The sequence below is a fragment of the Myxocyprinus asiaticus genome, chromosome 12, assembly GCF_019703515.2.
Source record: "Myxocyprinus asiaticus isolate MX2 ecotype Aquarium Trade chromosome 12, UBuf_Myxa_2, whole genome shotgun sequence".
Classification (NCBI taxonomy): domain Eukaryota; kingdom Metazoa; phylum Chordata; class Actinopteri; order Cypriniformes; family Catostomidae; genus Myxocyprinus; species Myxocyprinus asiaticus.
In genome coordinates, this window is record NC_059355.1 from 20,332,848 (window position 1) to 20,357,710 (window position 24,863).

Genomic DNA, 24,863 nt, shown 5'->3' on the forward strand with positions numbered 1-24,863 from the left:
TGACATTTTGATATATCGATGTGCTATTGTTTTATAATAATAGATTATATATATTTTCTGTATAACCAAGTTACGTTACACTAACGAATGGGTATTTTTGCATTATCTTGAACATTGTCTAGCATTCATTTCATGTGTTATTGTAGTTTACCTTGCTGAATAATTACAGATTAACATTATGACAGTTACTGTGCAGGCAAGATCAAGTTAGCTAAAATTACACAGATCAATCCTTATGGCACTATATTTCACATGCTTTGCAGTTATGTAAGCTTACCTGTCCAATAAGAAGAACACCTATTCAGGGTCGGTTTTGATCCACAAAACCGAACGAAGGTCCCTCCAGGAATCAAATGCCCTGCCGATGTTCACTCTAATTTTCGCTCTACCACGATCACGTTTCCGATTAGCCAGACGGGATTCAGTAGATAAATGTTTTGGGTTTACCTAGTGTTGCAGTTTGTTGTCACTGTTGAATAGCAGAAGCACTGAGGCAAGGCTCTCGGAAGCGCGCATAAACGTCACATCCTTTGGATTTTCCCGGCAAAAGTGTCCCACTCCCTTCGCATGAAAATCAGTCTACAGGCTTCAATAGGCAACCTAGGAAGTCCGGGAAGGGCTCATTTTTTAAGTTGCGTTACAAGCCGTTCACACATTGGCAAAAAAAAAAAAAAAAAAAAAAGGTGAATATTACATGAAAATTGTTACATATTGCACCTTTAAGGAAAATCTGCTTTTTTTCTGGTCACAAAATGTATCAAAATTGATTTTCTTATTACTGAATATTGATGTTAATTCCCAAGTACCTCAGTAGATGGGTGCAGAATATATAATATGTATAATTATATTAATATATTAATATAAAGTATTAGACTAAAAGTACAACTGTAAAATCTATTTTCTTTTCTCTTTACATCATTATAACTCTCCTAAAATGTACCTCATACATTCCCTTCCAGAGGGACTTTGTTCCCTTCTCACTCAAAGCGCTCGCGCTTGTTAAAGAGTGGCGTGCTGTCATAGCAACCATGTTACGTTACGTTTCCGTTTGTCCTATGAAGGCCGTCTCGTTTAAACGAGGCTTGTTTAAAGGAATACACTTGGTATACTGCAGCCTTCAAAGGACGCGTCCTACCTAGCATGCAGCCTTCCAAACGAGACACAGACACTAACTACGTTTCCATCCAAGGATTTTTTTGCGACAAAAAGTGTAACGCATCAAAAAGTTTACCGATATAGCTAATGAAAACGCAAATTATCGCAAATTATGCATAACATTTTTCCGTTTAACTCTAGCGCATAAACTTTATGTTGATATTTCAAATGTCGTGAAAAACTGGTTTGGAAACACTTTTTGTCAAGAAAATAGGCATTAGTGCAAAGTGTCACATGACACTATACTAATTTTTCTATAAAATTATTGTATAGCTTACTTTTGAAAAAAATGGCGGCAAAATTCCCTGTATTAAATAAAATAAATTACCAAACGAATAAAGCATTAAATTAATAAATTACCAAATGAAAAAAGAATATTGTTAGGCCTATATAACTGCCTTTTCTTTGCACAAACTTAAATTAGCCTTACCCTGTTCTGTAGACGAAAAAAGTCAGCTGAATAACATTCTCAAAATGTTCTACGCTTTTTTCAAGACTATAAACTATCAGAACTATTTGTCCAATGCTGAGTTCACTTTCAGAAAATGAGCTTTTGAACATTTTAAAACTTTTAAATATTTTAAATCTAACCCTCTTTACCTCGGATTGCATTTGCTGAGCTTCTTCAGAAATCTAAACGCTTTAGATTAGATGATTGTTCAAAATAGCCTATTGAATATCAGAAATGTATCATATGTAAACCCTGTTATTACACTGCATAAATTTTTCTTTAATAGCTGTGCACACAGCATCTACACATCGATGGATGGTCCTTATACAAAGACCGAAAGTTTCCCCCACTACTTGGTGCATGTTGCCAGCTTTAACAGCAACATCAGGACCAATATTTCAGTCCTATCAAAAGGGAAACTGCTCCCTTTTGATTGCAATTCCTCGTCTTCTGATTGCATTTATTTGTGAAATTAAAATGACAGTAAGCTGGCTAATTTCAATTAATTGTCTCAATACTCTCCCCATTTTACATTGGCATTAGGGACATCTGGGAGGCGAAAGGTACACAATTAGCGATATACACACATTTCTGTATGGAAACGGATTAAGGGCAGATTTCTTAAGCGAAGCAAAGGGGGAGAGGATAAAATACAGCTCATATGGGGGGGATTTAAGCACATTGGAGGGAATAAAACTGGGAACACTAAAACATCCAGGAGCTTATAAAAAACTTAGCAACTCCTTCATGCCAATTGAATAAAACAAAGCAAAAATAAACATTTAACAATGAACATTAGTCAGAGATATGATTCATAAACTAAAAGTGGTTAATGTTCAGTAAAATTAATATTGTATCATTAATAATGTTTTATTTAACATCAAGAATATTTAACACATCCAGAGGTAATTTTTGTTAATAATATTATGATTAACTACATTGTATAATTTGGTTACATTATATTTTGTTTTCTCAGACCTGATTTACTTACTAAGTATATAAATCAACCCCTCCTGCATTTTTGTCTTCTAACTGGTGAAAGATGCATAAGTGATGCTATAGCACAGGGAGCAACAGTGTTACTCACTAGGACCATCTATTTTGAATGAAAAGAGCGAACGGTCATGTAATTTAGCATAGGAGCACTACACCGAACTGATGCGGAGCATGAGAAGCAGACTAGCGGAGTGTCGTCTATGCACTTTTATGGCATGAGCATCTGCCACTCACTCGGCAACATCTGCACAAAACAAATAATGTTCAGCGAAAATTCAAATGACAATCGCGATGTATGTATTTGAAACCATATCAGATGTTATTAATAAAACAACAGGAACTCTTTGCTGGGGCATTTTTGCCCCCATATTTTGAATTTCGGGGGCATTTTTGCCCAGTGCCCTTGCTAATTTCCAACCGTGGATGGAACTCTAGAGAGATGGAGATGAGAGATGTAACAGGAGTTTAAGTGTCTCTTTTCACCATGCTGCTGGAACATTACACAAAAGCATTTTTATTATTTCTGCCTTTCTTGTCAAATGCACTGCATTATGACTTATGAGGAAGCACCAAGATATGAATGGCGGCAAAACTATAGATCACTCCAATGTCACGCGCTTGCAATTTTAACAGCAGCGATAAATTTACTGCATCAATCACTTATGGAGATGCGGTATATTGCCATTTGCATGCCGAATTAATAGGTTTAGATAGGTTTATACCTCTGTAACCTCAGATTTGGGTTGATTTTTGGGTTGATTCATGCTTCTTGTGTCATTTCTAAATGTATTATTTAATTTGGTAATTCATTATTTATTGTCATTTTATTATTTTATTTTACATTGATAAAACCAAACATTTACAAAATATTTACAAATGTATTCCCCATATTTTCATTTGCTTTATAGGGTGTGTGGGATTCACCTGTATTTGCTCTCGTCATTTTAATTCAGGGTACACTCCCACTGGGGAAAGGACAAAAAAAAGTAGAGCGCTTCCTAGGACTGGGCGAAATGGACCAAAAATCATCTCTCTGTATTTTTAGGCTGAATGGCGACACACAATATATATCTCGGTATTTTCTACAAAGTAGACTAAATGTTCAGTTGTAAGTCAAAGCCACATATGAGATGGTAAATGAAGCTTACAACGTGCTTTGTTTCGGGGCAGAAGACTTTCTGGGCTGCTGCGAAGGCTTCGCGGTCGGGGTTGCAGCAGCAGCACAAAGTTTAACGCATACTGCTATTAATGGCGCTGTTGTAAATGGTGGAAGAGATTTGAAGTGCTTCCACTTTTGGATGCAACCTGTTTATGGCATTCTCTACAGATGACATGCAGGGCTCGACATTAAGCATTGTGATGTGCTTGTCCTTCAGACAAGTAAATTGGTCATTCACTTGTCCAGAGAGAAAAAAGGACATGTATTGGTTACATGCTGAAGTAACGTGTCAGTTTCTGCTGTATGTTTTCTAAAATTATGACATGGCCAAACTAATAATATTATACCTATGCAATCAACTAGATTCTCTGGGACAGAAATGTAAACTGCGCTGGGTAGGGGACGTTATTTTATGTTACATGTATGCACGGTAGTCAAATAAAGGAAAGCATCCATAACCATCATTTACAGCAGGGGTGCTCACACTTCTATGGAATACGATCTACTTTTCCATCATGCTTTTGCAACAAGATCTACCATAAACAATATATACATTGATCACAATACCAAAATTTCAGAATTAATTAATTTGACATAAAACTGCTACTGGTCAACCATGTATGAATAATAATTGTATAAATAAAGTTATCCAGCCAAACTTACAAGTTGTACATCTCGATAGAAATCAGCTTTTCCCCGAATGTTTACGTTCACTTTAAACATAACTCTGTGTTTACATGAACACCTCACCAAGAAGGGCATTTTGGCGGAATTCTGAAATGTATTTGACCGTTTAGGCGCAAGCGTTCTCGGAGCACTAGTGCATGTAAAGCACACCGCATACACACAAGCCGCCTGTCAGTCAGCACGCAGCTGTTTTACTGCTCATCTGATCTTCTAAATCCAAACCATCTCCAAATAATTGAACCACTGTTTTTCTTTTTACTAACCAGGACTTCTTCGACAGTGTGAACTGGCGTGGTGTCTCCCTCCATGTTGCAGGAGAACTTGTGAGCGAGTGGGGCCGGGTTTGCGTGCAGACGCAGAGGGAGAGTGGGGGCAGAGTTGCGCGGAGAGTGTGAGAGAGGAGTGATGCAAACATTTGAATACTCAACAAGCGCTCAATGTGGTGGTCCCGTCGCAAAGAGGCATAAAGTCTATTTCACAATCATTCACTTTCTCTGTTCCTGTGGTGGAATCAGCTTCCAATCTCCACATAATCTGCTGATACCATCTCCTATATCAACATTCAAGAACTAGCTGAAAACACATCTGTTCCATGAGCAATTAACCAATTCACATTAATTGCACTTACTATTTAACAATAATAATAATGAAAAAAATCCTTGTCGGTCTCTTTCTTCTGCACTAACTTCTAAACTTCAGCCACTTTGAAAACTTGGCAGTGCGATACTGCAGATAGATACTGTTGACTTCTGTATGACAAATTGCTTGTAAGAATTTAACATTGTTCTATGTGCATTTCGAGTTTAATTGATTTTGTTATAAATATAATCAACACATGTGTCCAACAAGTGTTATATCCCTGCTCTCCTATCATCACTGCTTGACTTTGTCAAAACGAAGCAGTCTCACTTACAAGATATAACTTTATTGAAAAAAAACAATAACAACAACAACATTTTGGCTCTGTTAACTGAACAACCGTATCACTTTTTCAAGATTTTTAAATATAAAAAAAAAAAAAAAAAAAAAGGATATGGAGTTTTGGTCACAAACATGGCGGCACAGTCATACAGTGACGTCACATGAAACAGGTCAATACATAGATTTGCAGACAAAATGATTGTGCTCTACAGGGGTCGGTCTTCATTTTGACAGTGGCAACACACAACTCACGCCACTGTTTAAGGCAGCTTCTGTAGCCAAGCTAATGGACAGGTAATCCTCATCCTTTCACATAGAGTGAATTCAGAAAGTATTCAGACCTCTTCATTTTTTTCACATTTTGTTATGTTGCAGCTTTATGCCAAAATGCTTTAAATAAAGTTTCTGTCATCTACACTCCATATCCCATAATGACAAAGCAAAAAACAGATTTTTAATAACTTTGCAAATTATTAAAAAGAAAAAACTGAAACATAAGTATTCAGACCTTTTGCTATGACATTTGAAATTTAGCTCAGGTGCATCCCATTTCTCTGGATCATCTTTGAGATGTTTCTACACTTTGATTGGGCTCCACCTGTGGCAAATTCCATTGATTGAACATGATTTGGAAAGGCACACACCTGTCTATATAAGGTCTCACAGCTGAAAATGCATATCAGAGCAAAAACCAAGCCATGAGGTCCAAGGAACTGCCTGCAGAGCTCAGAGACAGGATTGTGTCGAGGCACTGATCTGGGGAAGGCTTCAAAAAAATTTCGGCTGCATTGAAGGTTCACAAGAGCACACTGGCCTCCATAATTCTTAAATGGAAGAAGTTTGGAACAACCAGGACTCTTTCTAGAGCTGGCCAACTGAGCAATTGGGGGAGAAGGGCCTTGGTAAGAGAGGTGACCAAGAACCTTATGGTCACTCTGGTTGAGCTCCAGAGATCATGTGTGGAGATGGGAGAAATTTGTAGATGGACAACCATCACTGCAGCACTCCACCGATCTGGGCTTTGTGGCCAGACAGAAGCCTCTCCTCAGTGCAAGACACATGAAAGCCCACTTGGAATTAGCCAAAAAACACCTAAAGGACTCTCAGACTGAGAAAAACAAGATTCTCTAGTCTGATGAAATGAAGATTGAACTGTTTGGCCTCAATTCCAAGCATCATGTCTGGAGGAAACCAGAAACCGCTCATCACCTGCGCAATACCATCCCAATGGTGAATCATGGTGGTGGTGGTGGTAGCATTATGCTGTGTGGGTGTTTTTAGGTGGCAGGGACTGGGGGACTGGTCAGAATTGAAGGAAAGCTGAAAGCAGCAAAATACAGAGATATCCTTAATGAAAACCTGGTCCAGAGTGCTCAGGACCTCAGACTGGGCCAAAGGTTCACCTTCCTACAGGACAATGACCCTAAGCACAAAGCCAAGACAATGCAAGAGTGGCTTAGGGACAACTCTGTGAATGTCTTTGAGTGGCCCAGCCAGAGCCCGGAGAGACCTAAAAAAGGTTGTCCACTTACGGTCCCCATCCAACCGGACAGAGCTTGAGAGGATCTGCAGAGAAGACTGGCATAAAATCCCCAAATATAGTTGTGCAAAGCTTGCCGCATCATACCCAAAAAGACTTGAGGCTGTAATCAATGCCAAAGGTGCTTCAACTTAGTACTGAGTTAAGGGTCTGAATACTTATGTCAATGTGATATTTCAGTTTTTTTCTTTTTAATACATTTGAAAAGTTATCAAAAATCTGTTTTTTGCTTTGTCATTATGGGGTATGGAGTGTAGATTGATGTGGAAAAAAATATAAAATAATTTAAAGCATTTTAGCAAAAAGTTGCAACAAAAAATGAGAAAAAATGAAGGGGTCTGAATACTTTCTGAATGCACTGTACTGGTTTTTACTAACGCATCCATCACACTCTAAACCTAGAACCCCTCTTTAAGGTATCCTGTTGCGTTGCCAGTTTGTAATAGGAGTGCTGTCAATCAGTAAGACAGGAAGACTGCAAGTGACAACAACTTTAGAGACAACGTACTGGCAGACAGCCATGGTATGACTGGACCAACTCTTACACTATAAAAAAAAAAAAAAAAAAAAAATGTTGAAGGTCCTGTTAAATTTACGGTGAAGTAATGGTAGCTGTGGTTGCCGGAAATTCACTGTAAAAAATATGGTAATCACGCTTCAGGCTTTAAGGGATGTAATTTTGATGCCTGTATATTTTACGGTGCATTACCGTTTATATTATTAAATGATATAAACTTAATACTTTAACCTTCTGAAACCGTAAAAATCTGTTTTTCACTTTATAATGTATTGTTACTCATCGTAGTATAAACATGTAGAGACAGTGCTCCGTGTCACTCACACAAACACTAAACACCATGAGCGTAACACGTGTGAAATTAAAATAATGCAATAAAAATTAACTAAACTACATCAAATATAAACACAGAACACCCCAATGTAGATAAGTGATATTAAAAATAAGAAGAAACAACTATTCCCATAAAATATAATGAAATGTGATGGGTAACGCTGGGAATTCTGGGAACGCCCGATTATTTTTTTATTTATTTTTTTAAACGTGATTTTAACAATAATTTACTGTAAAAAGTACATTTACTCTCTTGTTAAACATAATTTTTTACCGTTAATTATACAGTAAAATCATACTTTTTACATGTAACATTTTTATTTTTACAACATTGTACTGTAAAATTACATGTACTGTCTTTTTAAATATATTATAATTTTTTACCGTATATTTTAAGGTAACTGCCCGTTTACCAATTAATGTTTTTTTTTTTACTGTAGCATTTTTACTGTCTTTTACCGGTAAAAATTATGGCCATTTTTTAGAGTGTAGATCTGCCAATAAGCTGTCCCGATTTACCCTCTAGTCCGTGCTTCTGCCATTGGCTGATAAACTCTTCCCCACTTCTGCTGCCCAATAAGAGCGCAGAAGCTTCATTGACTGCCATTCACATTAGGCTACCTCTTGGCAGAGGTCCAGAGAGAGAAGACAGGAAGCTACAATGAATCATGTTAAAATTACGCCTGTGTGTTTTGTGGAGGGGGACACTGAATGGCTTTAAAAATATCCCACACCCTTTGTGTGCTGGAATTTTCCAAAGTCTACCAGTCCAGCTGTTCATAAAGCAAATACTGTCCGGTAAAAGTACTGTTTATACATATTCTTTGTTTTTAACTGATCCATTTTAAGTGGCAAGAACATGACATAAAACTTGGCACAAATTAGGCTTTATCTACTTGGCACCATTTAGTCAAGATTTCTTGAGATCCAACTTTCAAAAAGAAGTACAAAAAAAAAAAAAAAAGAATACAGTACACCTCAAGAGACTGTGTAAATTAATTTAACTGCAGTGAGACCAGACATTTGAACTAGGTTACTGCTGACACTGCAATAATTGTACAAATGAATACTTTTGGACCATTGCAAGCTTAAGCCCCGTTCATACCACAACGACATTGTTGTTAACACTGCAATCTGTGTTGATGGTGGGCATTCCTACTGCTGACACCTTAATGTTATTGGTGGACTGCACATCTGGCCATAGTAGCTTTGGAAATTCTGATTACAGATTATACTGCTGGTAAAACTTAGATATCATTCTAATTTGACAAGGAATCAGTTCTTCTAAAAATATAAATTTTGCACGAGAGAGTGTTTTAATATAACCTGCAGCAGTGCTCAAGGGATCCTATCATGAACGATCTAACAATGTATTGATCAAACTCACTCAGAATGCCGACACAGTTTTCCATGCATCATTTTTATTAGCCGATATCCATGTATGTAATTATAGACAAATGATATGGAAAAGTGAAATTGCTTACAGAAACTTTTAAGTTCTCCTTCTTGCCTGCACTTGACGCCAGTATCTGACACTGCCTGGAGACGGATGATGCGAGCTGTCTTCAATCTCATTGTTAGTCACTCGCAAATGTCGCTCGTCGTTTGCATAAAGTAAAAAAATTTTTATCATTGCATGCCGATCTGTCGCCAATGGTCACTGCAGCTCATGTTGTCGGAAGTCGCTCTGCTCTCATTGAAAATTCATGGGAACGTGTCACTTAGTCACACAATGTCTTGGGGCTTTAACTGTCAATGACCTAAAAGATTATCCATGATTAAAAAATATATATATATATTTTTTACAAATTAAAAAACTGCTTGAAACAAAGGGACTCATTGACTACACTACTTTTATCAGAATTGTTGTGGGAGCACTGGGAAATTGAAAATGAATTAGATATGAAAACTGCCATAACAAAAATAAAATCTAAAAAATATTTTTTATGATATATAATTAAAATATATATTATTAGTGAACCTTTACAGTCCTTTAGTGTGTACATTTGCATGCTGAAACAGCCATCATAAGAATGTATATGCATTCTTGTGTAAAATTGCTTACTTTTGCATAGACACCGAAATTCACAATAAAAAATTAAAAAAAAAAAAAACTACGGAAGAGCTAGATGAAAATTCATAATAAAATGAGAATATGTCATGGAGGCTAAATAAAAACAAAATAAATCAAGTGTGAGAATTCCTTACAAATGAAAAGTCCCTTCATGACTTCATGCTCAGGTTAAGTAATGTTTCAGCAAAAGAGCAACAAGGGACAAGGTTTCCAATCCGGAGGGCAAAAAAGGGGAAGAAAGGAGTAGGGAGGTATACAGAGAAAGTGTCAAAGGTGGTGTGTTCAAGAGTGGGCTGTCCTGGTACACATCCAGACCTGTGGAGGCTGTGAGCAGAAGCTTGCACTTCTGGCTAGTCACAGCAGAGGGGAGGGGGAAATCGCCAACGTTTGGCCTTCCTGCTGTCGACTATTAGCAGCATGCAGCTTCTCTCAGCACTTATACTGCACTGACTGGGTCATCAAAAGGCAAACAGAGCTAATTTTAGAAAGCAGAGTTGCCTTGTACAGCCTGGTAACCATGACATTAAGTGGTAAAAAAAAATCTGAAGCCAATATGGCACCAAACAGAGACCAATCAAAGAGTAATATATCTTTGAAGCCTTCATTTAAAGCCGTGTTTTGTTCAAGCCTTTCCATGTGATGTTTCAGAAGTCAAGAAAATTAAAAAAATTGGAGGCTATACAAGCGAAGACGTTCCTACAGAGGAACAAAAGCTCTACCACGGATGTCAAAACATCACATCAGCTCTTTTCTGATTAAATTTATCAAAGTGAAATCGGATAAGACACTACACAAAAAACACGCAGCTCCAGGAGACGGAGTCAGTATAATTCCCATAAGGTTTTCCCTTTCATCCTGAAGGTTATGCTGACAGCTACTACAGAGGCCACAAACCAAAGAACAGACAATTGCTTCTGACAGCTTTTCAAGGGTAAAAAGCACAATAAAAGCAAACAAGTATTTCTGAAAACACAGAGGAAGGAAAACCATACACTCTTTTTATATTCAATCTGAGGAACTGGAGAAGTTCTGAATCAATACACAGGACAATACAATCACCATATCCTGAAATCAACTGAAACTCTCAAATTGATTGAAAACAGGCAGCAAAAGGTTTTTATGTCATCCTAAAGCAAAGATCTCCTGGAATGTAAAAGCATCTCAATTCCACATTTACAATGGTGCATGCAGAGGAAATTTCAGCTCTCACAGCTGTCTTTCAGAGGAAGGGATTTTTTATTTTTATTTACTTACCTTTTTTTTTTTTTGGGATACAAAATTATAATATTCATAAAACTACAAAGTTAAAATGTTAAAAAATTTCCATCAAAACTAGTTTATTTAAACAATTTTTTATGTATTTTTTAAATTCTCTCATTATTTACTAACCCTCATGATATCCCAGGTGTATATGACTTTCTTTCTTCAGCCAACCAAAATCAGCAAAGCTACTGTACAGCATTCCTCCTACTCCCTTGTAAACAGCGCTGCTCTTCCGGCTGCGACTCAAGTGCGTCAGTTCTCGCATTTCAAATGCCGATGCGATTACGTCACACACGTGTACCGCTTCTGACTGGAAGCATGATTTAGAGTTTAAAAAAGTACTTCAATATTTATCTTTTTCACACAAAAACACTTGTGTCGCTTTAGAAGACATTAATTTAACCCTCTGTACTCACTCGTTTCCAAGTGTCTTAGCAGTGGCAATTACCAATGCGTAGAAAATAGACAGAATTTCGTAGCAGGATTGCATGTCTTGCGCAACATTTTAAAGGAATAGTTCACCCAAAAATGAAAATTCTCATTATTTACTCTCCCTCACTCCATCCCAGATAGGTATGACTTTCTTTCTTCAGCAGAATACAAATTAAGATTTTTAGAATTCACCAAAAACACAAGAAGAGTGTGAACGTGAAAGCTAAAGTGGACAATGACTGAGCAGGGAGGAGAATTTATAGTAAAAATTTACTTAAACATTGATCTGTTTCTCACCCACACCTATCAAATCACTTCTGAAGACATTTATTGTGATTTAACCACTGGAGTCATATGGATTACTTTGATGCTGACTTGTGATTTTTGGAGCTTCAAAATTTTGGCACCCATTTACTTGCATTGTATGGACCAAAAGAGCTGAGAAATTCTAAGAATCTTCATTTGTGTTCTGCTGAAGAAAGAAAGTCATACACATATGGGGTGGCATAAGGGTGAGTAAATTCATTTTTGGGCGAACTATTCCTTTAAGGATCCCTGCACATTCCGTGTTCACAGTGCACGAAGTTCCCACATTTTTTCATTTTAACATGTTGGTGAAAATTAGTAATCCACACATTAGAACACAAGAAATCAACAGTTTCTTTCTATAGGACTGTAAATCCAACTGTGCATCTCTCTCATCAGTCTCTCCATGCAGCGTAGACACCGTTTAACGTGCATGCATTAGCTATCTTAAAGGGAAAGCGCTAGTATTGTTTGCAGTTCGCCTTTTATCTCATTAATTCACCTTTAGAGATGAAGAGATTAATGAAACATAAACTTTGTTGAACCCCTGTTATACAAATGGCTGGAAATCATGAGCTGCTCAGTATCCAAATGTAAGTATACATTTAATTAGTAATGTTTCAAAGTGTACACATTAATTCGACATGATAATGGAGTTTGATATGAAAAGAAGCAAAATCACTATGGTTGTTATTATTTTCAGAGCTGTTTAGCTGAAGGGTGAAGGTGACTATTTAAAACAGTCTACGTATTATCCTCATAACACACCTGTTACATTTCTCATTTCTGGAATTTACAGGTATTTTTCTTTCTGTGATTTGTGTATCAATCAGTTTTGGTCTTGTTTGGGTTGTCTAATGTTGTTTATATTCACATTCTTAATTCACAGATTAGGCCTAATATCTACATAATGTATGTTACATGTCACAACCGATTTAGTAGCAAGGTCTCCCCTCTCAGGGATTCATATGTTTACTACATTCAGACAATAATCAAATCTTTAACTCACTGACTAAAACTGAAAACCCATAATTTGCTCCACAGAACTATTTGCTTAAAAACACATGTAAATGGCAGGACAGCTGAGGTTAATATGATGTATTTATGAATTTATATCTATAATGCGCTTATATGAGATTAAATAAGGCATAAATCATATCTTTCAAATTATAAACGTGATACAATTTGGGGGGAAAATGTCTTAAAAATGTTATATAAAAAAATGTTTAACTTCGGACACTTTTTTTTTTTTTTAAGCCATTATGGTAACAGCTATTTTTCATTTTTGTGTTGGGACCAGTCAAAATTTTGGCAGGGCAAGTTAAAATCTGAAACACTGGCACGACCGGGCCAGTAGAAAAATCCTTAGCGTTGAGCCCTGCCACAGCATTCAAACCACACTAAGACTGATAAATGAGTTGGGGGAGGACCTTGCAACATTGCAGGGACATTTTCTAGGACACCAGCCAACACTCACAAATCCTTTCTTTTCTGCCTCTTTCCCTTCCCCGTACCCCATCCTGTCCTGCTGTGTGGCATACCATTCCCCGCTCACACAGACAAGAGGATTTCAGGATCTTACATCAGAGAGTTCAGTGTTCAACTAAGCTGGACTGTAGTGCTATGATGAGGTAATGAGAGAAAGACGTGTGGAAAGACCTCCCGAATGAGCCCCTCTAAATTTGACATCAGAGAGGAAAGAGCCATTTCCTATTAGAAATTTCTACTGAAAGATCTGGCTCAAATAGAAAGCAATTGGATGTTAAATCTCTAATAACCAGACAGGAGTTTTTGATATCTACAGAGAAGTTATGATAGTTTATGCAGTATCTTAATTTAAGCAATTACAGAAATGTGCCCTGTTTTATTAGTTGGTACACAACTGCCTGGTAAAGAAAAATACCTTCTTACAAAAAAAAAAAAAACTGTAGCTGAGAACAGTCAAAAATGATAATCAGGTAAAAATGCTACCGTTACTGAACAGACTTGTTGACTGTTCTTTAGCAAAAATCTGTCTGTGCTTACTGAAATATTAACAGTAAGCCAGTGGCCAAAGCGGTAAGTGTTGTTGGGTGTATGTGCACATGTGAGATTCAATTTCCAGGTGAAATGTCCACTATGGGGCACCAAAAGAGAGTCCTGAAGAGAGTTGTTTTCAGTTGTACAGGCTGTACAGTGAGGAGAAATGCATATTTTATAAACTGTACTCCGCCAACTCAAACCCCTAACCTAAACTTAACTATCAGTGGAGTAATAATGTCATGTTAGAGGGAAAAATGCAACCTCTGTATCGCAAAGGCAAAAAATGGTTATGCCTAAGGATGAGTTGACTCGCTCTAGACAGCAAGGGTACACACAACCCCCTTAACCACAGAGCTTGTAAACGCAGATGGGTAGCTAGTGTTTGGAGAAAGGGAATTCCTTGTCTGAATGTGAATATGCGAACACGATTATTTCCTGGTTTCAACACGGGATCCAAACCTGGGTCTCCCTGGGTCTCCCACGTTGATGCTCGCCACAGGGGTAGGTAAACACGCTGGAGCGGATGCAAAAATTTCTGACTGGAGATGCTGCTTGCCTGTGAGTCAGCATAATGTGGCTTATCCTAGGGCACCGGAACTCTTGGAAACAACATTCCGTCTTCCAGTGTGATCATGTTGTACCGAAATGAAAAATGAACTAACTGTGTTCACCACAGTCAGCCTCTGAAGTCTGTGCTGAGGACAACAATGTACTCTAATATTTTCAGAGCAAGACAGAGGCAGTGCACAACCACAGAAACCAAAATTAAATTAGGCCAACTAAATACCAGGGTTAAACACCACACACAAAGCCACAAAGTACACTCAGAATCCCATGAAAGACAAGGAATTCCCTTTCTCCAAAAACTAGCGACCCATCTGCTTTTACAAGCTCTGTGGTTCAGGGAGTTGTGTGTACCCTTGCAGTCTTGAGCGAGTCAACTTATCCATACACATTTTTTGCCTTTCTGACACAAGCTGAACACTGGCATCTCACGCCTCCAAGCTCTGCAGTGCCAGGAGGGACAGTGGTTCCCTAGACCCCAGACGAAAGAGGGGGTAGCTTGCTGGGTGCTCTGGAGCTCCCTACTTTTTGGTGTGTTTTATAATTAAGGTTGAGCAGCACCTTGATGCAGTGCCTTCAGACATAATAGTCACACAAGTGGAGATGGGTTATGAATTACAAGTGAATTTCCCAATACATTTGATCTCAGCATCAGCCAAATGTGACATGACATGCGAGAGAGGAAAAAAAGATCGAAAAAGGAAATAATGGTTTCCTATTAAGAAACACAAGTCAAATACTGAAGCTATAACCAAGTGCCAAGGGACAAAAAAAAAAAAAAAAAATATATATATATATATATATATATATATATATATATATAACAACAACAACTAGAAAACCAAGAGAGAAGAATTATTAATCTAAATATTTGTCTAGTTCTTAAAACCCCCCCACTTTTTAATATTCCACAAACAAAGGTTTAAAAAGACATTGCTTATACTTTTAAAGGAATAGTTTACCCAAAAATTTTAATTCTCTCATTACTTACTCACCCTGTTGCCATCCCAGATGTGTATGACTTTCTTCTACAGAACACAAATTAAGATTTTATAAGAATATCTTAGCTCTGTAGGTCCATTCAATGCAAGTTAATGGTGGCCAGATCTTTGTAGCTCCAAATCACAAAAAGGCAGCATAAAAGTAATCCATATGACTCCAGGGGTTAAATCCATGTCTTAGAAGCAATATGATAGGTGCGGGTGAGAAACAGCTCAATATTTAAGGCCTTTTTACTATAAATTCTCCTACCTGAGAGAGAGAGATGCAACAAAGCTCTGTGTCTGTGTGTGTGATTGAGAGCTGCTGCTGATAAGCAGAGCGACTGAGAGGTCAGTGAGCTGGAAAGCCACTAGGGTGTGTGCTGCTGGAAAAGCATTGTGGGACTGTGAAGACACTGGAGAGTGTAAAAATAAATGTTGTACGTTTGGATGTGCACCCGGCTCCTGCTTCCTTCTTCCCACATGAGCAAAGGTCTTTTACACTGGTGCCGAAACCTGAGACTGGAGGAAGAGCACGCTGTCCTAGAGAACTCACTGCTGGATCAAGAATGCAGCGCCGAGGATACACGATCTGGAGGTACTTGAGTGGTTCATCAGCAGGCTATCGAAGGGGACGACTGAGCGAGCCCAGTGCCATCAGCCAGAGTCGCTGATTGAGGTGGTCCAGCTGGCTAAGGACCAGGTGGGTGGTGTGTCCGGGAGCCTGCGAGTTTTACTTTGTCCCCCTTTCTCTTCTCCTCTCTCTCTCTCTCTCTCTCTCTCTCTCTCTCGCTCCTTCTCGTGCTCTCTTCTTCTCTCACTCCCCCCTCCCCCTCTCATTCCCCTAGAGCTGTTCATGGTTCCCAGAGAGTAAGGAACAGGCCGGATAGCTCCCCGGCCTGAATCGGCCGATGGGGGTGTGTGCGGGTGGGGCGAGGCGGGGCCAAGCAATGACGGTGCGGAGCAAGGACAGGATGGACACCTGGGGCGAATGACCTCACCCAGCTGTTGGTGATTGCGGTGTTGGTGGGTGAGGGATAAAGCTGCGACCAGAGCTGCATTGGGAGAGAGACACCGAGAGAGAAAGACGCAACAAAGCTATGCTGCTGATAAGCAGAGCGACTGAGAGGTCAGTGAGCTGGAAAGCCACTAGGGTGCGTGCTGCTGGAAAAGCACTGTGTGATTATTAAGACACTGGAAAGTGTAAAAATAAATGTTGTACATTTGGATGTGCACCCGGCTCCCGCTTCCTTCTTCCCACACGAGCAAAGGTCTTTAAAAGCTGCCTTTATACTTTTTGAGCTTAAAACGTTTTGGGGCATGTTGACTTGCAATTCATGGACCTACAGAGCTGAGATATTCTTCAATGGTGGTGGCATAGTGGACTAAAGCACTGAACTAAGTAAGCAAAAGGTTGTTGGTTCAATCCACACAGCCACCACCATTGTGTCCTTGAGCAAGGCACTTAACTCCAGGTTGCTCCAGGGGGATTGTCCCTGTAATAAGGGTACTGTAAGTTGCTTTGGATAAAAGCGTCTGCCAAATGCATAAATGTAAATGTGATGGCCTGACTGTCACAAAATGATTAGAGAATTTTCATTTTTGGGTGAACTATCCCTTTAACTTCTGGTAAGGTTTCGGTGCAACCAAACTACCCCTGTGCATGTGAACATGAACAGCTCAAATGAATTTAGGCAAAATATGTGAAACTGAGAACAGACTGTAACTGAATTTATTTGTATTTTTATTTAAAAGATGAGAAATTAACTGTCTAGTAGACGTTTCTTATGGCTTACTGTGAATATATCAATGCATTGAACTCATATGCTGTCCTCTCATGCGCTCCTGCCGAAAATCACATTCAGTAACCAATCTAAATTTAATTTCATGATAAACAGATTTCGGAGATAAACAGATCTCCCAAATGAACATGGCAACATGTTCAAATTGTTAATTGGAGGGATTTAATTGGATTGTTTAATAGGATCAAATCCATGTGACATAGCTGAATATTCTATTTATTTTGGTAGTAACTGGCACCGGTCAAAAGCCTGTTCAGGAAAAACGTTTTTTTAAAAAGACAGTAGCGGTATTAACATTTTGTGGAATGGCATCTTACGTTTTGGTGCCTCTGGCACATGCTCCTGGGTTCTGTGGCAAATGCGGTGTCATATCCGGTTGTGAGTGGCAACAGGAAGTTGTGGCACATGCCAATCCATTTTGGAATGCGTTCGTCTAAAGAAACACTTGACACTTTTTTACTGTGCTGTAAAAAAAAATAATGAATACATGCAGTATAATGTTTGTACTGACACAGTAGAAAATGAAAGGTAAGTGGCTTGTTTGAAGTTGCTACTGTTGGTGTTGTTTTAACTAATCGGGTTAGCTATTAGCTAACGAAAGAAGTATCGCTGGATAATAGTGCACCTTTGATGCACCCAGGAATTATTTATTATTTTTAACACCGTTTCAAAGCTTGTCGTGCTCCCAGCATTTATTTCCACGTGGAGATAACCGATCGTTCAAAAATATCTCCACTTGAAACTTATCGTATTTGATAGTGTATTGCTAAATATTTGTATGGCTGTAAATTTAAAGTAACCTCTTTTATTGGAGTATTTCATGGTAATAATTCATTTATTCTTTAAATGACCTTAAACCTGAAGGGACTATGGATTTTTTCCTTGACGTGTCAGTCAGCATGAGAGCCCTGAGCCTGGCAGGGACCACTTAATTTTGTGGTAAAGTGTAAAAATATTGAGGTATCACAATTGGGTTTGAAATGTATGCTGTAAAGTTTAGTCTGGCTCTTATGTTGTTTTTGTTTTATGCCCATGAATTAAAAATTATGATTTGCTGGGGCTTTTAGAAAGACATAGCAGAGTGGTACATGGATTTATTAGTTATATTGCAAGTCTATTGCACATACTGCATGTTCATTTAAAAGCAGGTGAATGTTCATAAACTTTAATTATGTAATGTGTATCATTTGTAACAGTATCTGTAAGTTAATTCACTTTTAACAATTTACCTCATAGGATATGAAGAAACTGGAAAAAGTAATTAAAGTGCATCACTGGTGACTGGCATGCATTCTGTTTCTAGAAAGTGGGCCAAGAATAGGTCTTGTTCATTTTAAACCACTCTAAGATTTAAAGGTAATTCGCTTTTAACTCTTTTTTTTTTTTTTTTATCTCACAATAACAGGTTACTGTGTCCAAGCGCTGCAAGGATATAGTGGGTACAGTGTGATGCATGTTTGGGTTGGCCTGCACACTGATTTAGCTAGAGTTACTGAGAGTGAGATGCAACCCTACACTTCTGATGGGTAAGTTTTAAGTGTAAAGCATTGGTTTAGATCATGGTCTAGCTCAGAAATTTAAAAAAATATGCCACTATCCTGTCAAAAGTCTTATGTGATTTTAACCAGACAAAACATAAATGCATGCAAAGAATGCAGCATTGACCAAAATCTTCATTTACAATAAATACTCTTTTAGTCACTAGTTGAGCTTTAAAGCAGGACTAACTTTCATACTATATGGATCCAGAAACTGATTGTGCCACTAACAACCAGACATGCCACTAAATTAATCGGTATGTGCAAATCTGTTGTTAATCTGTTCTTTCCGTTTCTGGATCCATACAGTACTTAATTTTAATTAATCCTTCTTTAAAGCTTGACTAGTGACTAGATGAGAGAGTTTATTGTAAATAAATGTTTGTCAATGCAGCATTCTTTGCTTGCATTTATGTTTACCTTACTATGCTAAAGAGCTGTGTTTAAAAACCGAATGTGCCAACTTTCAGTAGCATGTACAAATGGCAGCAGACTGTAAGACTCTGTTTACACCTGGTTTTAAGATGCGTCTCGGGTGATCCGATCACATGTGGTCAGGTGAGAAACATCACTGTTCACAGCTGGTCGCTTAAATGCATCTCCTGTGACCACTTGTAATCGGATTTGGAGGAGAGGGACTCTGTTTCATGACGACATTCATCAATCACTATGTCAGTGTGTTCCTGCATGATAATAAACCAGAAAAGACAAAAATTTGTATGTGGTTTTTGTGATCCAATCACAAAAATTTTAGACCCCGTTTAGACCTTTATTTAGCACCGAACACATCTGATTGCATCACCTTAATACCAGGTGTAAACGGGGTCAAAGAGGTCATGCCACTAGCAGTGGTTATAACTTTAATCATTATGGCATCTTACATTCAGTTGCCATTGGCATGTGCTGCTATATCTTGTGGCACATCCGGTGGCATTTCTGGTCACTAGTGGCATATGCCACTGTAGATGCCACTAAAATGTGTGGGCACATCCAGTAGCGACGGACACATGCCACTGTATTTTGAGGTACTTGGGTGACACTTGTGGAGTCAGCAGCTTAAACAGGCTATTTTGTTAGATAACAAAAAGCTAAGTGGCTTGTTTGAGATTGTGTATGGCTCCTAGAGGTACATTCTAATGGTTTATGAAATTAATATCTGAAACCAAACATACTTAATATACTGTACTGTATGTCTCTACAAACTGAAAGAACAGACAGCTCCATTATTTGTCAAACGAATAACTTAATTGTTTCAACCTGAAAGAATTAAAATTAATTCACAGTCTCTTCACATTCACTTCTTTTGAATGTGTATAAAGAAAAAGGATAAGAATGTGAAAGGTTCTAATTTTTAAATATGAATGCAATGAAATGTCAACTTACAAAATATATTTCTTTGAGTTATGTTTGTTTTTACATAGATTTTATCTGAGGACATGCTTTGATCTATGAGACCCAAAAAGTGGCCTTCCTCACACCACCAGCTGTGATGTCAACATACAAGGCATCTTCTAGGAGCAGGTTTGTCCAATAGTGTTCAAAATATCAGTGATGCTGTCATGAGTATTGTATGTATTTTTTTCTTCTTCTTTTTTTTTTTTTTTTAAACGAGATGAACCATTTTTAATTTATCTGTATTTTCTAGGGTACTACTGCGAGACCACTGCTGACATGGAAGTGATGGCATTTTGTTTTCCTCTTGTAGAGAACATTGTATTTAATGTTGTGTTCTTGGTTTAGACACTTGCAGTTAGGGAGAGGTGAAAGGGACAACTCTGTATTTGGCAAGGCACTAATGTCTTCCTGCAACAATATTCACAAGTCTACCTTGTATGTACATTTCATGTTTTTGCAACAGTATGCATAAATCTGTGTATTTAAGCACTCATTCTCTCTTAAGCATTTGACAAATGCACACTCATAACATCTATGGGTGTGTGAACAGTTAAAGGCACAGATATCATCACTGTGTGTGAAGACACATAATCTCTCTTTGTGTGATCTGATGAAGATAAACACATGTCCCAAACTTAATCTCCCAATTTCTTCTCTTCTCCTTGACCTCAACACTTGTTATTTCAACTGTAGGTGCTTTTCATATGTCATTCCAGACAAAGGACAAAAGGTACCGCTGTATAATCTTGCCATATTCCACATTGCTAGTCTACAAATGATCTAAGCCAAACCTGATTGTAAATTCTTGATGTCAAATATACTTTTTCTCTCTCTAAATGTCACAGTTGTAGCCACCACTCTACATAGACTCAGAAGAATACAATCACACATTGGTGATCACAATGACATATTAACCATACAAATATAGTGAAAAGTTAAGCAGTTTAAATAGTTAAGCTGTCAGAGCACAGAGTCCATTTAAAAAAATTAAATGCCTATGTTGTTTAAGCAAAGTGATAAAAGACAAACTTGGGTTTAAGGTTGTGCCGATAGACGATGATCTCGGGGATCGACGATGGTCAGAGTGATCGCCAATAACTGATGCCTTTGATGATGTCAAGACGATATTTGTCTCGTTTTCCCATTAATGCATTCAATTATTATTAGTAGTATTATTAGGCTATTATTATTATTATTATTATCAAATATTACAAATAATTTGCCCATAGACACACAGATATGTGCTTGAAGAAACACACTTTATTATATTATTAAGAACAGATGACAAAAAAGATGTGACATGCTGTTTGTACGGAGGCGTGCAGACTCGTGGAACATGCACATGTAAAATGTTCTCACTCCTTCTTTGTTTCTGTCTTCTGATTTTTTTTTTTTTTTTTTTTGGCAAGAACAGTATCGTCTATGAGTGCTGCAAATGACCTCAGACATCTCAGCTCAGGAGGTGCTTTGAGTTCAGTTTGCTTTATTTCCACACAGCAGTTCATTGTGACCACTAATCTGCAGCCTATACATCTGTGATTAAAACAAAATAATACAAAAAAACGTTCACCACGAACTACGATTTATATTTCAGTGATTATTATCATTATTATTTTTACATTTATAATTGTTTTTATGTCTTCATTTGTGCAAGTAATTTTCCGCCTGCATGTTTAGACGGATAGTTGCCTGATGGTAAATGGGAAGGTGGTTAGTTATGTATACTATTTTTTTGATCACTTCGTTATTTGAATTGCTTTTTCATTTCATTTGGAATGCAATTTGAATTTAGAAATGTATTTGATTTAAGTTTTTCATTTTTTAAATAAATTAATTTAACTTTCAATTAAAAATCACTAAAGCAAGAATATTCACCGATTCCTCAGCCCGGGGGTTGCCGATGTAATTGGATACTGTAATTATATATATATATATATATATATATATATCGTGAAGGAGGGAAAAAAAAATTATTCACACACATGTATTTTCCCAGACAACGAAATACCGACCGGTAGAGAATGCACAGATGAAGTAGGTTCTTTGCCAAAGAGATGCTGCACTTCACAACATTTGTAAAGCCATCTTTCAAAAAGTTGAACAACACACATTTTAATTGCACTTTTTTCCAGTTTCATTTGAAACTTTAGTTAAAATAAATAGCAAATAAAGTTCAAAGTTTGAAATCAAGGTGTCTTGCTTTATTGTGTAGGCTTAACCCCAACCCTGCTTGCCACTGGATGTGCCAGAAAATACAGCAGAATGTGCCACAAGAAGTGGGTAAGTGCCACAACTTCCAACAGCACCACAACATAAGATGCCATACCACAAAATGTTACTACCCCTTCTCAAAAAAGGAAAGCCCCACAAAACATTACAGAGATACATCATTAACCAGAGGCAAAACCCCTCTGTTGCCTTTCACAGAGATTTTTGGTATTAGTGTGTGCCCAGATGACCATTGTAAAATGTCCACCAAACTCCCATAATTACTACACTGATTCTACAATAATTTGTGATAACTCAGCAGGGTAATTACTGTACCTGGGCAAAAAAGATTACAATTTGTCTAAAAGTTTTTTCCACTCAGAATAAAGGCTCTAAATACAGAATACATCACTAAACAGCAGTCAGGCAAAACTGCAGAAGCAATAACAGTCTTAACAGAGGTTTAAAAAGAAAAAAAAAAAAAAACAAACAAACAAAAAAATGTATATATATAATTTTTTTTATTTTATTTTTTATTTTTTTATTTTTTTAAATATCATTTAGCTGATGCTTTAACCAAAGTGACTTCTACATTACAGCTTCAGTCCCCCAGCTGGTTAACTGGTTTAAGTAATGTTCCGAGTTCGATACAACGTAAGGTCAAACAACAGCATTTGTGGCACAATGTTGAATACCACAAAAATTATTTGGACTGTAACGGCTAAAGTAAATTTACAATGGAAGAGAATGGGGCCAGTCCATAAACTTTAAAATACAAAAGTACTACAACAAGACGTTAACATTATGCATGTTAATATGACTTTAGTGATACAAAATCTCTGTTCTACATGATTTTAGTGTGATTACATCGCTTCCAGGATTCCAGGGTTTACTACTTAATGACAACCGAGTAGTACTGGATAGCCAACAACTTTACACAGATAAGGCTAGTATGCAATTTTATCACACTAAAAGCACAATGTGTATTTTTACTTTTATGAACTGGCCCCATTAACATTCCACTGACGCGATTTTTGCTTTTTATTATTATTATTATTAATAATAATAATAATAATATATATATATATATATATATATATATATATATATATATATATATATATATATATATATATAAACTAGGGACGAATCGAAATTATTTTTGTGGTTTTCAAATTAGCGCCACAAATGCTGTCTACTCAGCTTAACTTGTATTGAACCTGGAACAGTTCTTGAAATGTCATTGGAACTAATAATCGTTGGGTTAAAACCTACAACCTTTCAGCTCAGATATTTAACCACTACGCCACACCATACAAATATCTCAATTAATTTACCACCCTGTTTAGAATTTATCAGTGGTTGGGTCTTGAATCCTAGTGAGCTGTCTACATCGTTTTTGGCAGTCATAAGCGCGTTCAGTGTCAGAAGCTGAGGTTGAAGAACAGCCAATGAGTCGACTTACCTTTAGATTCACAAGTCGAGCTCTGGCAGCTTTCAGTAAGAAAGTGTTGCATGCTGTACAGCGGTACAAATAAAGGCCTTTTCCCCGAAAAAAGTACCCGTAAAAACAGACAGACCCCAGTAACACTGTACTGAATGAGCAGCTGAACTTAAAAAAAAAAATGTCCCGAAAAAGGCAAAAGAATGACCATAAAACACTAAACGCACTATGCACAAGAAAAAGACTATTGTGAAATCTTCACATAGACTCAGAGCATCGGGCTCTGATAGAGATTACAGATGCATGCATGCAGGAAAAACAGCAGACGACATTTGCATGACATAAACGCTACCAAATACAATCGAAAAGAGAGAAACCTGACATTAACATCGGAGAGGAAAATGTGTTAAGTACAGTGGCATACAGTGGTCATCAGCTATAGCAATCTGATCTACGGTGCAAAATAAAAAAATAGGGCAGTCTGAAGCTGCTACTGTCTGATAGAGTGACAGGAGATTAACCGATGCGAGCTGCTTCAGTAAAGTGCAAAATAAAGATTGCGAGCGATCAGGTCAGCGATGTAGCGATGCAGTCTGGCTGCATTCACGAGGAAATAGCAGAGGTGTTCCACATAGGAGAGTGCAAATATCCAGGGATACGTGCGGAGTGTCCGGAGAAAGCGCTGTGAGCGTCGGTTCAAACTCTAGCCTCTGCAGCCATTTTGTTCAGTATAAACACAGCAGACGGGCAGCTCATTTACAGAGGGAGGGGTGTCGCCGAGATAATTTCCATATGACGTTCAATCAGCCAATGAGCAAACAGGCATGTTGTACGGCGGAGGCCCGCCCATAAATGGTTTCAAAAAAGTATCCAGTTGGAATTCAAATAGGCTGGAATGGGCGTTCAGCTAAGACCTATGCACGTTCTGCACACAAACAAACAAACCAAAGAAACAAACAAACAAATACTGTGTGCTTCATTTCACACTGTGGTAAATTATTCTTGCAGGTTTGTGTCTTAATTTTCATTGATACATTTCTTTATTCTTGAATGTTAATGAGCAGAATCATTGCATC

General features: G+C 37.7%; 1 protein-coding gene across 6 annotated transcripts in view; it reads right to left on the reverse strand.

The window, feature by feature from the left end:
- Positions 1-24,496, reverse strand: part of tnrc6c2 (trinucleotide repeat containing adaptor 6C2) — an 88,122-nt gene extending 63,626 nt beyond the window's left edge. For 3 of the 6 annotated variants that reach the window (XM_051712016.1, XM_051712020.1, XM_051712014.1), the window contains exons 1-2: positions 23,809-24,496; positions 17,520-19,423 (exon numbers count right to left, since the gene is read on the reverse strand). The gene's annotated coding sequence lies outside the window, so the exon portion shown is untranslated. The remainder of the gene's footprint in view (positions 1-17,519; positions 19,424-23,808) is intronic. The other 3 variants (XM_051712019.1, XM_051712015.1, XM_051712018.1) reach the window with 2 other exon arrangements.
- Positions 24,497-24,863: the final 367 nt, after the last annotated feature.